The sequence below is a fragment of the Talpa occidentalis genome, unplaced genomic scaffold (genome assembly GCF_014898055.3).
Source record: "Talpa occidentalis isolate TD23 unplaced genomic scaffold, MPIMG_talOcc4v2.1 talOcc4.8, whole genome shotgun sequence".
Taxonomy (NCBI): domain Eukaryota; kingdom Metazoa; phylum Chordata; class Mammalia; order Eulipotyphla; family Talpidae; genus Talpa; species Talpa occidentalis.
The window spans coordinates 78,556,266-78,569,197 of NW_023605194.1; the positions used below are offsets into that span (position 1 = coordinate 78,556,266).

The 12,932-nt window shown below is 36.6% G+C and overlaps 1 long non-coding RNA gene across 3 annotated transcripts in view; it reads left to right on the forward strand.

Moving 5' to 3' along the window:
• The window catches only part of LOC129144969 (uncharacterized), a 264,783-nt gene that overhangs the window by 250,980 nt on the left and 871 nt on the right, over window positions 1-12,932 (forward strand). The gene's annotated exons all lie outside the window — the stretch shown is intronic.

Genomic DNA, 12,932 nt, shown 5'->3' on the forward strand with positions numbered 1-12,932 from the left:
ACATAAATCAAAATTCATGTTTCATTGTAATTGTGTTTAATAGAACCCATTGAAGTTGTAATATCATAAATGATATATATACTGTCTTACCTGTTTTATAATCAGGTATATATATATATGTGTGTGTGTGTGTGTGTGTTTATGTATATATATATACATAATATGTATACGTACATATATATATATACACACATACATATATATAGAGAGAGTCAATCAGGATTATTTTAAATTTCAAAATTATTTGGTCCTATCACTTAGGAGATGGGTGCACAGTGATCTTAGCATGGCTTTGCGTGGAGATAATGTTGCTGGAGTGCTGAGTTGGACCTTATGGCAAAATTATTAGCACCTTGTCTTAATAATCTTGATTTAATTATCATTATTGTAGAAGTTTTTAATTAATGGCATATATTTAAATAATAAATTTTTATAAGTCATAAACCATGTTTGTTTTTTATATTTTCAAAGTGAAAATTATAGCAAACTAATAAATTACATTATAGTAAGAAGTCAAATTTATTATAGTAAGTTCTTGATAAAGTCAGTTATTCATTGTAATCATTTAGAGTTGATTATTGGGTTTTTCTCATCTGATTTTATCATCTTTATGATTTTCTTACTTTGTTATATTTTGTATTAAAAATATGTACCTGAGTTCTTAATTAGATAAACAGTTAAGGTGTGGGTAAAGTTGAAAATTCTCTTTTCTGTTGCTAGATGAAAATAATTTTGACTAAATTGACTACCAAAAATTATTTCAGTAGAAAAGTTATGAAAACTGTTTATACATATATATATATTTCATTTTTAACTTAAAACATTTCTTAGTCAAAAACATCTCTATTGTGTGTTTTTTTTTTTCTATAAGGGAAAACATTGTGTATGCAATTCATCGTGTTGAATTTTGATCATTCTTTGGACTGCTTTTGAAAAATTAAATGTGTTTGTTCTACGTCATGATATCTATTTCATGAATTACAAAATAGAAACTCCCTGACTATTGGAATGTGTTTCACATAGGTGAATAGGTGGTTGAAAATAATGGTTTATATCCTTAAAGATTTTCATACCTTATAAACCTACACTATTGAAGCATCAGATGTTTATAAAATTGTTTTCTCAAGAATCTTTGATTATGCAAACTAGAAATTTTAACAAGATAACTCTTTTTGTTATTTCACCTTTTGACAAAGATAATCAAATTATAAAAAAGTGCTAGATGCATAACATATTTTAATCCTATGTTACTTAATAAGAGCAAATAGAATTTTCATTTATATGTGCCAGAATTTTCTGCTTATGCCTACTTGTAAATCAGAAAATTAAGGACCAATCAAAGACAGATGCTTCTTTACTCTTAATAGAAGCAGAAGAATTTTAAGCTAAGAAATATGTAACTCTTAGAAACAGATTATTTCTTATAATCATTGTTAGGAACTGATTTGCATTCCTCCCAAACTCATATTGAAGTCCTAATCCCTAGTACCTCAAATTGTGACTGAATTTGGAAATAGTACCTATCAACAGGTAATGAAATTAAAATGAGACCTTTAGTATATGTCCTAATCCAAGTTTACTTCTGTCCTTGTAAGAAGGGGAAATTAGGATATAGGGAGAGATATCTGGGAAGCAGGCACACAGGACAAAAAAATTAAAATAAAAATCAAGAAGCAAAAAGAAGGAACTTATGTTCCTTGATCTTGGACTTCAGCTTCCAAAACTGCTAGAGAAAAAGTCTCTAGTGTTTAATCCACCTGGTTTATGTATTTTGTTATGGTAACCCTATCATATTATATTCATCAATTTGGAAAGGAGAAAATCGGTTTGAACGGGAAATGAGGAAAAGAAAAGTAGATGAAAAAGAACATTAAAGAGAAAGATTTCATCCTGGAAATTATTTGGTTATATGGCTTTTCAGCTCTTTCATAAGATAATGGGTCTTTGAAAAGACATTGGGAATAGACATGTAACCCAGAGACGTACCTAACAAAAATGCTTATATAAAATAAATCTCTCTTAATTTTATAGTTTGATGAGCAAGTTAGAGGTGAGAGTGAAGAAATGCATTTCTTAACATTTGTTGGGCTTCCTTTTAGCAACACCAGACAGGGTGGTTTTTGAAGAACAAGCACAAATTTGATGCCTTCTTTTGGTTGGTAAACATTAACAGGCTTCACCGAACTCTTGGTGGAGACAAGATATACTTAATGAACAGTAGACAAACCATATTGAACCCCTAGTAGTCTTTTATTTATTTTTTATTACTAATGATGTAATTTTTTATATTTTTAATTTTATTCATTTATTTTCAATAAATGAATTTTAATAAATGAATTTTAATAAATGAATTATTTTATTTTATATAATTCTTACATAATTTTTTCATTTTTGCATAATGTATGCATTTTCATTTTGGTTTTATTCCCCACCCCCTTTTTCTGACCCTAATCCCTCTTCTCCTCCCCCAACCCCCCACTGTAGTGTGTCTCTGGTCTATAGTTGTTTGTTGATTTTGATTTTTACTTTATTGCAATTAGTCTTTTTCCTGGTCTCTTATTTAGGTTTTCTAAATTCCTGCTATAAGTGAGATCATGCGGTATTTTTCTTTTTCTTTCTGGTTTATTTCGCTGAGCATGATTCCTTCCAGCTCCATCTATCACTTGTAATCAGGGAAATGCAAATCAAAACTACAATGAGATACCATCTTACACCAGTGAGAATGGCACATATTAAAAAAAACTAGAAACAACAAATGTTGATGAGGATGTGGAGAAAAAGGAACTCTCCTGCACTTCTGGTGGGAGTGTAAATTGGTCCAACCACTATGGAAAGCTGTGTGGAGATTTCTTAACCTACTAAAGATAGAGCTTCCATATGACCCAGCAACTCCACTCCTAGGTATTTACCCAAAGGACACAGAAACATTAATTAAATAGGACACCTGCACCCCTATGTTTACAATAGCTAAGCTATGGAAACAACCTAAATGCCCAAAAATAGATGACTGGGATCAAGAAGATGTGGTATATATACACAATGGAATATTACTCAGCAATCAAAAAAAGATAAACTCATGCAATTTGCAGCAACCTAGTATTGTTTTAATATGTTCGTTACAGCAAATGTTAAATATTCACACTGTATGCTTTATACTGTGTGGTTGAATGCAACCAGATATGATTATTTAAATATAAATTTAATGTAATTAAATGTTTAGTTCTTCAGTCACACTAGCCATATGTCAAGGGATCAGTAGCCACATGTGACCAGTAGCTACCATATTGAACAACAAGATTTGCAGAACATTTCCATCATCACAGAATGCTCTATTAGCTAATGCTACTTTAGAATGTAATATGTGGTTGATCTGTAGCTATATGGAGCCAGACCCATTTCAATTATTTAAGCACCTATGTGACAGGTACCTTTCTTGTCGTTTTTCCTCTCTGTTTCAGGGAGTACAGCGGTTCCCTTTACTTGCATCTAAAACAGAAACAGGGCCTCCCTGTTGGTGCAAGGGGTTAAGCACTGCACTATGAAGCAATCCACAGCCTCTGCAGCATGAGTTCGATCCCTGGCTGGCCAGGGAGAAACCCACACGGGGAGGCAGACCTCTCCTGTCATGCCCGCTGCTCCTCTCAGCAGTGTACTTCAGTCAGTCTGCCTGTTCTGCTCCCCACTCTGTCTCTGGTGGATCCTCTCACCCCCGCATCTCTGGCCTGTACTCCAGCTCTTGTATGCATAAATAAATAAATCTTAAAAAAAAAAAAAAAAACCAGAAACACGAATTTTAATCTGTACCCAAAAAATATGTCAGCAACTTCTGAATAAAAACAGTCAGGAGGGACTTCTGTGCCCTCTACCTCCCAACCCTCACCAGCCCTGATCAATTTTCTCAAGTGCAAAAAATTATTTTGGGTGGTTGTGTCCTGACTTCACTTGCAGACATCAGCTCTCTGCGTGGGGACATCAGTGGGAGGCATGGAATGGGTTTTTTGGGTGATCTCAGTTCTTTTCCCAGAGTGTCCAGAGAGGCAGACAATGCAGCACAAAGTCCTGAACAACTACCAGCCTGCCCCGAGGCCAGCCCTGCTGTCCTCCCCTCTATAACGTAGACCAGAGCATCAAAGGAGAGCACAAATTCCTCACCACACAATTAATTGTGCAATCCTACACCCGGGAAATGTTTTCTCTGACCCAGACTGGTGATCACTTTATGCCCTAAAGCAGGAGAATAGGGTCATTAATTATACAGCGAACTGGGTTTTATAAGGTTCCTTTCAGTATGGAAAACAGAATGTGCTTCTGTGTTCTTCCCATTAAAGTGAAACCTGGGAAGTTTTATACTATTTCTTATTTTACAAAGAAAGGAATATTGACCCCTAATTAGGAGGCTGTATAGAGAAAACGGGGTTAGAATGGAAGCATAATAGGCTGAAGAGGGAAGTGTAGACATGTCTTGCTACGGGCAAACTGTTCTCTTTTTTCTCTTTTAACTACAAAATGTATAAAAGGTGTTGGGGCTTACAGAGCTTTTTTATTGTTTTGTCTTAAAGCTTTCAAAATGGCTTATGGAGATTTAACCCTTTTAACCCTTAGGAAACTGTGAACCTTCTCATCTGAATCAGGAGGAAGGGGGGAGAGGCAGGAAGAGAAAATTGTTTTCTGTCACTTTTCATGAATATCCCAAAGCTAGAGTGAGTGCCACCCCCACACCCCCAACCTGTACTCCCTCTTTACGGCCCACATCTGACTGTTCTGGGCAAGGAGGCTTTTCATTGCACTGTGGGCAGGTCAAAGTGTGGTTGATGTCTATATTCTACAGTCTTAGAGTCTGCGGTGAGGCTGGCCAGGCCTGGCATTAAGGGGTAGACGGGTCAGTACTGTCTTTGGCAAAGTTTCTGTCTATTCCAGAAGCTGCCACCCCCTGCAATGCTGTCTCCTCTCACTGTGGAAATATTGTGACTTCAGGGGAAGCACTTTGGCCTCAAAGTTCTGGGCACTGAAACTTCATGTTGCCTATTAGAACTGGCAAATTATTTAGCCCTCTTTGATTTTCTCTATTTCTTCATCAATAAGACAGAGATAATAAAATCCTTCCCACCATACAGCTCCGAGGAAAAATAAAACTGTAAAACTCCCTGACACACAGAGGGTTTTGAATGGGTCATAGCCTTGTGGTTGTGGCGATACGGTGGGTTTGTTTCCTGGGGTGGGGGTGGGGTTACAGATCCTCAGTGTCACCTGCACCCCAGTAAAATGTTCCTGTCCTATCCCATGCACGTAGAACTCCATTCTCAGCTTTCTGAGATCACATCTATGCTGGGACAAAAATGAGTTTTGTCAAAAAGTCCAATGCTTAGATTCTCCCTCTCAGCCTTCTGCACTTTCTAAGTGCAGATCTGCTCTTCCATACAATTCTCCCATCTCAGGCTGTTGTGAAAAGACATTATAATTGAAGGGGGGGTCGATCACCAAATGGTGGCAAGTAGAGGGAAAGGAGAGTCTGCAAGAAGTCAAGCAAAGGGTGAGCCAGGGTCAGGAGAACTTTGTGTCTGTAGATGCAAAAGAAGGAGATGAGAGAGGACGGGGATCTTAGGACTCTGCAGTGAAACATGTGTTCAGAAACATAAGGAAGGAAAGTGTGCTTTTGAACCTGCTGTTCTGTTGGTCATAGTGTGTGTTTTTGATGCCACCACCACCCAGTCATTTCTTCATGGGGTTTACGACCAGACGCTCTGGCTCCCCACTCTGTGCACACAGGTGTGTGAAGGATGTGCTCGTTGGACAAAGAGGTCATGCCTTACTTGCGCTTCTACGTGCTCAGATGATGGAAGACTTAGTGGTCCAACATGTGGCTAAGGTGACTTTATCAGGAGCGCCCTCAGTCCTGGAGGAAGGGGAGGAAAGGAATTTCTACACACTGGTCAGCTTTATTTTCTTTGTGTAACATGGAGACAGGAGGACCGGGGGCTAGAGACTTTAAGTGTGGGAACTGTGTGAGAAGACATTAACATTTTGAGCCAGAAGCTCCTTGTTGCTGGCAACAGCCTCTTTCGGGCTGTACCCAAGAGTGTAATCTGGTTTGAGAACATCCTTTTCCATTCCCCCAACACCAATGTTTCAGGGAGGGGTACTCAGACAATGTGACGTTCACTCCTGCCCTCAGTTTGCAAAATCAGGCAGGCACTCCTTTCAGACATTTTGAATTGCAGGGAAACTATGAAAATGGTTGTAATCCCAGGTGGGGCATTAAGACTAGTAGGGGACCTTGGACACTAAAAATTTTGTGGCACTTCTCCCATATGTATTAAAAATCAATTCTAGATGATGAAAGAAGACTAAGGTAGTGCAACAAGATTTTTTTTTTTAAGATTATTTATTTATACGAGCACTGGGTACAATCAGAAGCACGGGAGGGTGAGAGAATTCACCAGAGCAGAGAGCAGAATAGCAGAGTGACGAAGTACACTGCTGAGGGGAGCAGCAGGTGGCAGGAGAGGTCTGCCTGCCATGTGGGACCCTCGCCTGGTGGCCAGGGATCGAACTGGCGCTGCAGAGGCTACGGGCAGCTTTGCATCCCAGCGCTCAACTGCTGCGCCACCTGGGGAGGCCCACAACAAGATTTTTTTAATGATAAACTACTTTGATGCTTTCAACTGAATTATGAATTCCTTCAAAAATAGTTTTGTAGTCGCTAAGTTGCTGTTTAAAGCTTTAAAATAAAAATATGGGTTCTGGCTAGTCACTGCACCGTCACTGACATGTAGGTTGAGGAAACAGAGAAAAGATGAAGCCAGATCCACTGAAATGAGGTACCAGGGCTAATGTGATATGTAGAGGGGACCCCTGAATCCAGTGTGTGAAGTTATTAGAGTTGGAAGTTACTATAATTCCTAAACTAAATCAGATATTCTAGCTTGTTTGTTATTTTTTTTCCTCTCTTGTTATACAAAGAGATTTTTCTTTATGCCAAAACTAGCTTCCCTGAATAAACCTTTTATGGAAATACCCATCATGATACTACATAAAAATATTTTAAGATAATTTATATTTTTCAGTTTTTTCTAAGTTATATTCTAGAGTTCAGAAAAATGATAAAATAATCCTTATTAAAGTAAAAATACCATGACTATGATAAATCATATTTTCACAAAGAACTAGCACTTGCATTACACTTTTACAATTTACGAAGAATGTGATTTCCTAAGTATCTTTTCATTTGAACATCTTATCAGTCATGTGATGTAACAGGAGAATTATTGTAAGTCCTATAAAAAATTAATGAGTAAACTTCTTTCACATTTTAATAGGGACTTTCTGGAGATAGAATTTCTTGACACGCAAGATCAAGGCATTGTTAGTACATTATCATCATGATTTTTTTTTTGCAAGGGACAAGGAGAGACTCATTGGCACTACAAAGCACACACTATAAAATGTACCAATATTCCTTTTCATAGAGTCCTTATCCTTTAAGGCCAGGGTAGCCCTTACCTCCAATGGGAAGCCTGCCTCACCACCCAAGGAGCATTCTTTATTTTTTCCCTAACTGCCAGAAGGACTTGATCAAAGCTTTTCTGTTTTTAATCTCCCATAGGTTGTGAGTTCTTTCGAGGTTTATTTTATTCTCTTGTATTTGACCAGCGTGTAATATAGAGCATACAGCGCATAGTAGATGTTCAGGAAATATTTATTGATGGCTCTGTGAAGTAAATGAGCGAATGAGTTAATAAATGAATGGGGCCAAATATGTGGCTTGAAGCTAGTTCACTAAATTAAGATCTGAAAATTTAGCAAGGATTTATATACTGGAGAGCCAGGAGGAGCTCTTAAAATTTTAACTCAGAATCCTTTTGTCAATATCAAGCGAAGCTTTACATCAGCACCTTGAAAGCTGCAGCTTTTAAAATGCTTCAAAATATGAGTTACTCTTGAGAAATTTCAGGCAGGCAGGAAATGATTAGAATATTAGATGTGTCTAACAGCCCCTTACAATCCTGTCCCTGCCATTCACTAGGGAACTCAGGAGGAAAGGAATACCTCTGGTAACTCTTTTAAGGACTTGCAAAAATTCTCAAAGGCGGCAGCTTGTAGGCAAGGCTCCTGGCAACATTCTACTGATTTCTTAAGTATTCAATTCTGAAAACAAGAGTGTAAATGTGAAATGTGTCTTCTGATCCTGGCTGCTGAAACACAGCAGTTATCATTAACGCTGATAAGCTGCTTGTCTGCACTCTGGCGCCGCAGGACAGCAAAGCTGCAGGCTCTCCTCGCTGATTAGCACCAGGGCCCTAAAAAGGCTTCAATGGCAACGTTTCCGACAGGCCTTCTGTAGCTGCAGACGCATCATCAACAGAGTTCTTTATGGAAACCGAGTTGAAGTTCATACTTTACACCTTGGTACATTAATAACATTAATTTAACTCAGCCTTTATAATCAGAGAGTCCCACCTACAGACTTTTTGAAGATGTCTGAGGGCCCACACAAGTAGGAAGGTAATAATACTCCTGCTAAAGGAAACTGCTCCATGCAGAAGGTGGAGATTAGGAAGAGTAATAATTATACCTGAAATGTTAATAACTGGATATCTTTTTCCGAACTCTTACAAGTATTTACATTTAAAAGGATAAAATTGCTAAAAAAAAAATAGAAGAAGAATAAGAGCAGTTTTAGTGAAAAATGGGCAATTTTCTTTTTTGTTGTTGATGTTACTGCCTAGTTTCCTTAGTGATTCTTCCTAGTGAGCCTGGAAAATTGAAGGAGACCATTATTATGCAAAGCGCCCTGGCACAAGTGGCATTACATATCTCATACTATAGGGGATTTCTTGAAAAAAAAAAAAAGAAGAAGAAAAGGAAGAAAAATGAAGCATTCAGTGTTTGGGGTTTTCAGTGAAAATTCATTGCTGTGCTTGCCAATATTATCTTGCAGCTGGGTATATGCTCCTGCTATATTATGAGGGGAAAAATTAGAAATTCAAATGGTTTCATATTAAGCTCTTAAATTCAAGTTAGGGGGTAATAGAATCTAACTTTTAATAAATTTTAACATTTCTCTCTTCACAAAGGTCACATAATAAATATTATTCCCAGAGATTAGGGAGTATAGGTAGAAAATGTCAAATGAATGTGTTTTAAAAGTATTATGAGATAATATGAATGAAAATTAGAAAAGCAAGCACTGTAGGTTTTTAAATTCAGTGTTAAGAAAACAAATGATGTGCTATTAGCAAGGCAATGAAAGCTACTGAGAACTCCGATTCTATAATATTTGCAGTGTCTATCTGTAGCTTCCCTCTGGGTCCAAATGAGAGGTAGGCATAATGTTAAAAAGGAAATCGCGAATATTTCAAATTAGATTCAAGCCTATCTGGTAAATTCCTCGATGGGTGTTTGGTTATAAAAAGTCTTCCCTTTGACCCTTGTTAAGGCTAAACTATTCTTGCTTCAGTCCTTTGCTCCCGTCTTCTTCATCCACACAACTAATTGTCAATCTGCAAAGAGGGGAAGGACGTAGAGGGAGCCATAATGCTCTACAATTACTAAAGTCTCCAATTCCAATTGCATTATACTCCAGACTACTAAGAACATAAAATGCTTCATGATGTTGTTCCAGTAACACTTATAATCTTGAAGAGAAGAACAGAATAGTGATCAGTGGGCATACAAAGGCAAACACTATCTTGATCTTCAAAGAAGCTTTTTATTACTGAAAATTTCAAACATATTTGAAAAGATTAATGTAATGAAATCCCTTAAACTTATTACAAGACTTCAGCAATGATCAAATCTTCTCTATAATCTATCTGCTGTCTCCCAGTCTGTATGACTTTGAAGTAAATCTCAAATAGTCTATTATTCCACCTCTCCATATTTCAATATGTATCTCTAAAAGAACTCACTTATTAATATAATGAAAACATAGTAGCCTAACTAAAAAATGAACATAATGATTTTTTAATCAGATATCCAAGAAACATGCAAATTTCCTATTATCTCATAAATGCCATAAGTGGATATATTTTACAGTTTATTGGAATCATAATCCAAATAAACCCATAGGTGACAACAGACTTCTTAAAATTTCTTTTAATGTTTAGTTTTCCTCTTCATCTCTATTTATTTTTTACTCTTATTTCTTGGTTTTATTGTGGTTGTTGATAAAACAGTTTGTTTTCATGCAATTGATAGGTTCTTATCTTTTCTGTAGATCATGATAATTGATGGTTGGATATAGAGTTTCAATCAGTTTGAGTTGGATTTTTTTGTAATTTCATATGTGGTTATGTTCTATCAGAAGACAAAAAAGTTCTGATTTTTCTTTTTGTGCTGTTAACAGATACTGATGCTTGACCTTTAGATGAAGTAGTTCATTAGAAGAGCAAAATTTTGATATTCTGGTTATAGCCTCTTTTCTTCTTTTATTAGTTGTAATACTACTGTAAAATAAGGCATTCTCTGATTTAGTGTTAATTTCCCATTGATAGGTTTGTATGGAAAAAGCAGAATAAATTGTATTTTTTCTTTTTATTTACCCATTTCCGAAAGAATGATTTCTAGTCCTGGCCTACTTTGATGATGGCCAAGTAGGTCTTTTCTAATACTACAGTACACTCATGGAAGTAAAAATGTTTTAATATGTTTCAGTACACTGCAGCTCATCATTCCCACTGATGTTCAAATTAAATCATTCCAACCAATGGAAGTCTCTTTAGTTGGGCTCCAGAGAGCATTTGAAATGTTTTGAATAGTTTTTGCAAACTCATGGCTATCTTGGTAACAACACGAGATAATTGAGGCATCTTGTGTGTCCTTGCCCCAGATTTGGACATATTCTCTAAGGATCCCTGGGTTCTTCATGGGGGAAATAGTACTAGAGACCAGCTTGGTTCCAGGTCCTAATGTGCCTGGATTGGTCATTGTTTCCTCCTCAAAAAATGAGGCAAAGTTTAAGTTCTTCTTGTTGTTTTTATTTTTTTTTTTGACCAGAAAGAAATTATACATTTATCTATATTATAATACCTTTATAGTTTACTCTTTACATTTATATCTCAATTCTATGGAATTTTTCTTTTTTTTAAATTTTATTTTTATATTCCCCATACAATTGCAACCCCCTTATTTTGACCCCAAGCCCTCTTTCCCTGCCCTCCACCCACCATAGAGAGTCTCTGGTTCATAGTTGTTTGTTGATTTTGATATTTCCTTTCTCATAGTTATTCTTTTTCCTGGTCCCTTATTTAAGTTTTCTAGATTCCTGCTATGAGTGAGACCATCCGGTATTTTTCTTTTTCTTTCTGGCTTATTTTGCTGAGCATGATCCCTTCCAGCACCATCCATGTTGCTGCAAATTGCATGTGTTTATCTTTTTTGAATGCTGAGTAATATTCCATGGTGTATATGTACCACATCTTCTTGATCCAGTCATCTATTTTTGGGCATTTGGGTTGTTTCCAAAGCTTAGCTATTGTAAACAGTGCTGCTATAAACATAGGGGTGCAGGTGCTCTTTGGAATTGATGTTTCTGTGTCCTTTGGGTAAATACCTAGGAGTGGAATTGCTGGATCATATGGAAGCTCTATGTTTAGTAGGTCCGGAAATTCCACACAGCTGTCCATAGTGGTTGGACCAGTTTGCACTCCCACCAACAGTGCAGGAGAGTTCCTTTTTCTCCACAACCTCGCCAACATTGTTGTTGCTAGTTTTTTTTAATATGTGCCATTCTCACTGGTGTAAGATGGTATCTCATGGTAGTTTTGATTTGCATTTCCCTGATTACAAGTGATGTTGAACATTTTTTCATATGCCTGTTGGCCATTTGCATTTCCTCTTCAGAGAAGTTTCTTTTAACTCTTCTGCCCATTTTTTGACTGGATTATTTTCTTTATTGTTGTTGAGCCTCATCAGCTCTTTGTAGATTTTTGTGATCAGTGCTTTATCATTAGTGTTGTGTGCAAAAATGTTCTCCCAGTCGGTGGGGTTTCTCTTTGTTTTTGTTATTGTCTCTTTTGCTGTGCAGAAGCTCTTTATCTTCTTGTTGTTTTTAAATAAAATATTTCATTCCTTAATATTGAAATGTTCCTTTTAAATTCAGGGTTTCATACTTATATTTTCTTTAGCCCTTGCTAACAATTCCAGTTTTAAGGAAATAACAGTTTTTATGTCAGTGTCTCTCTAGTCAGTTTTGTTTGCTGAAGAACATTTTCTAGAAGATTCCTCAGGAAAGGTTTAAGGGTATTCACCATGAATGTGCATGTTGTTAACAATTTTTGATAACTGGATATAAAATCTTTGGTTCATACTTTCCTCCTTTTATTCCATCATGTTTTGGCTCTGTTTCCACTCAACAGAATTGCTGTTGAAAAGTCCAATAGCAATCTGGATTTCTTTCCTGCTTAGAATTTTTATTTTTAAGGTCCAGGGATTTTGCTAAATATTTTTTGTTGTGTTAGCTTTTCATTGCTGCTGTAACAAAATACCACAAACTTAATGTCTTAAATCACACAAATTTATCATTGTACATTTCTGTAGGTTAGAGGTTCAAAATGGATTTCACTGGGTTATAGTCAAGGTACCACTAGAAGTTGAGCTTTACTGTTTGCTGTAATTATAGATGCCAGAGGAACCTCATTTTGTTTTCTCCCCTGTTGTCTTTGGGTATGCCTACAAACTTATTCTCAAATAGAGTTTGTGTCCTGCAGCTCTTTTAGTTATAATCCACTGTCATTATATTGGAACCCTGTCATTATGGTGGTAATGTGGTGGGAAGGAGAATCATAACATTTAAATCTTCATTATTTAGTGGGCCTGAGTCCTCAGGTTACGACCTCTAGAAGTACTTCTGCATCTTTTTTTTTCCTCCTCAGTGTGAGGCAGGAAGACAAGAGGAGACAGGAGCTGGTCAATTGCCCCTCCCACAGGTAGAT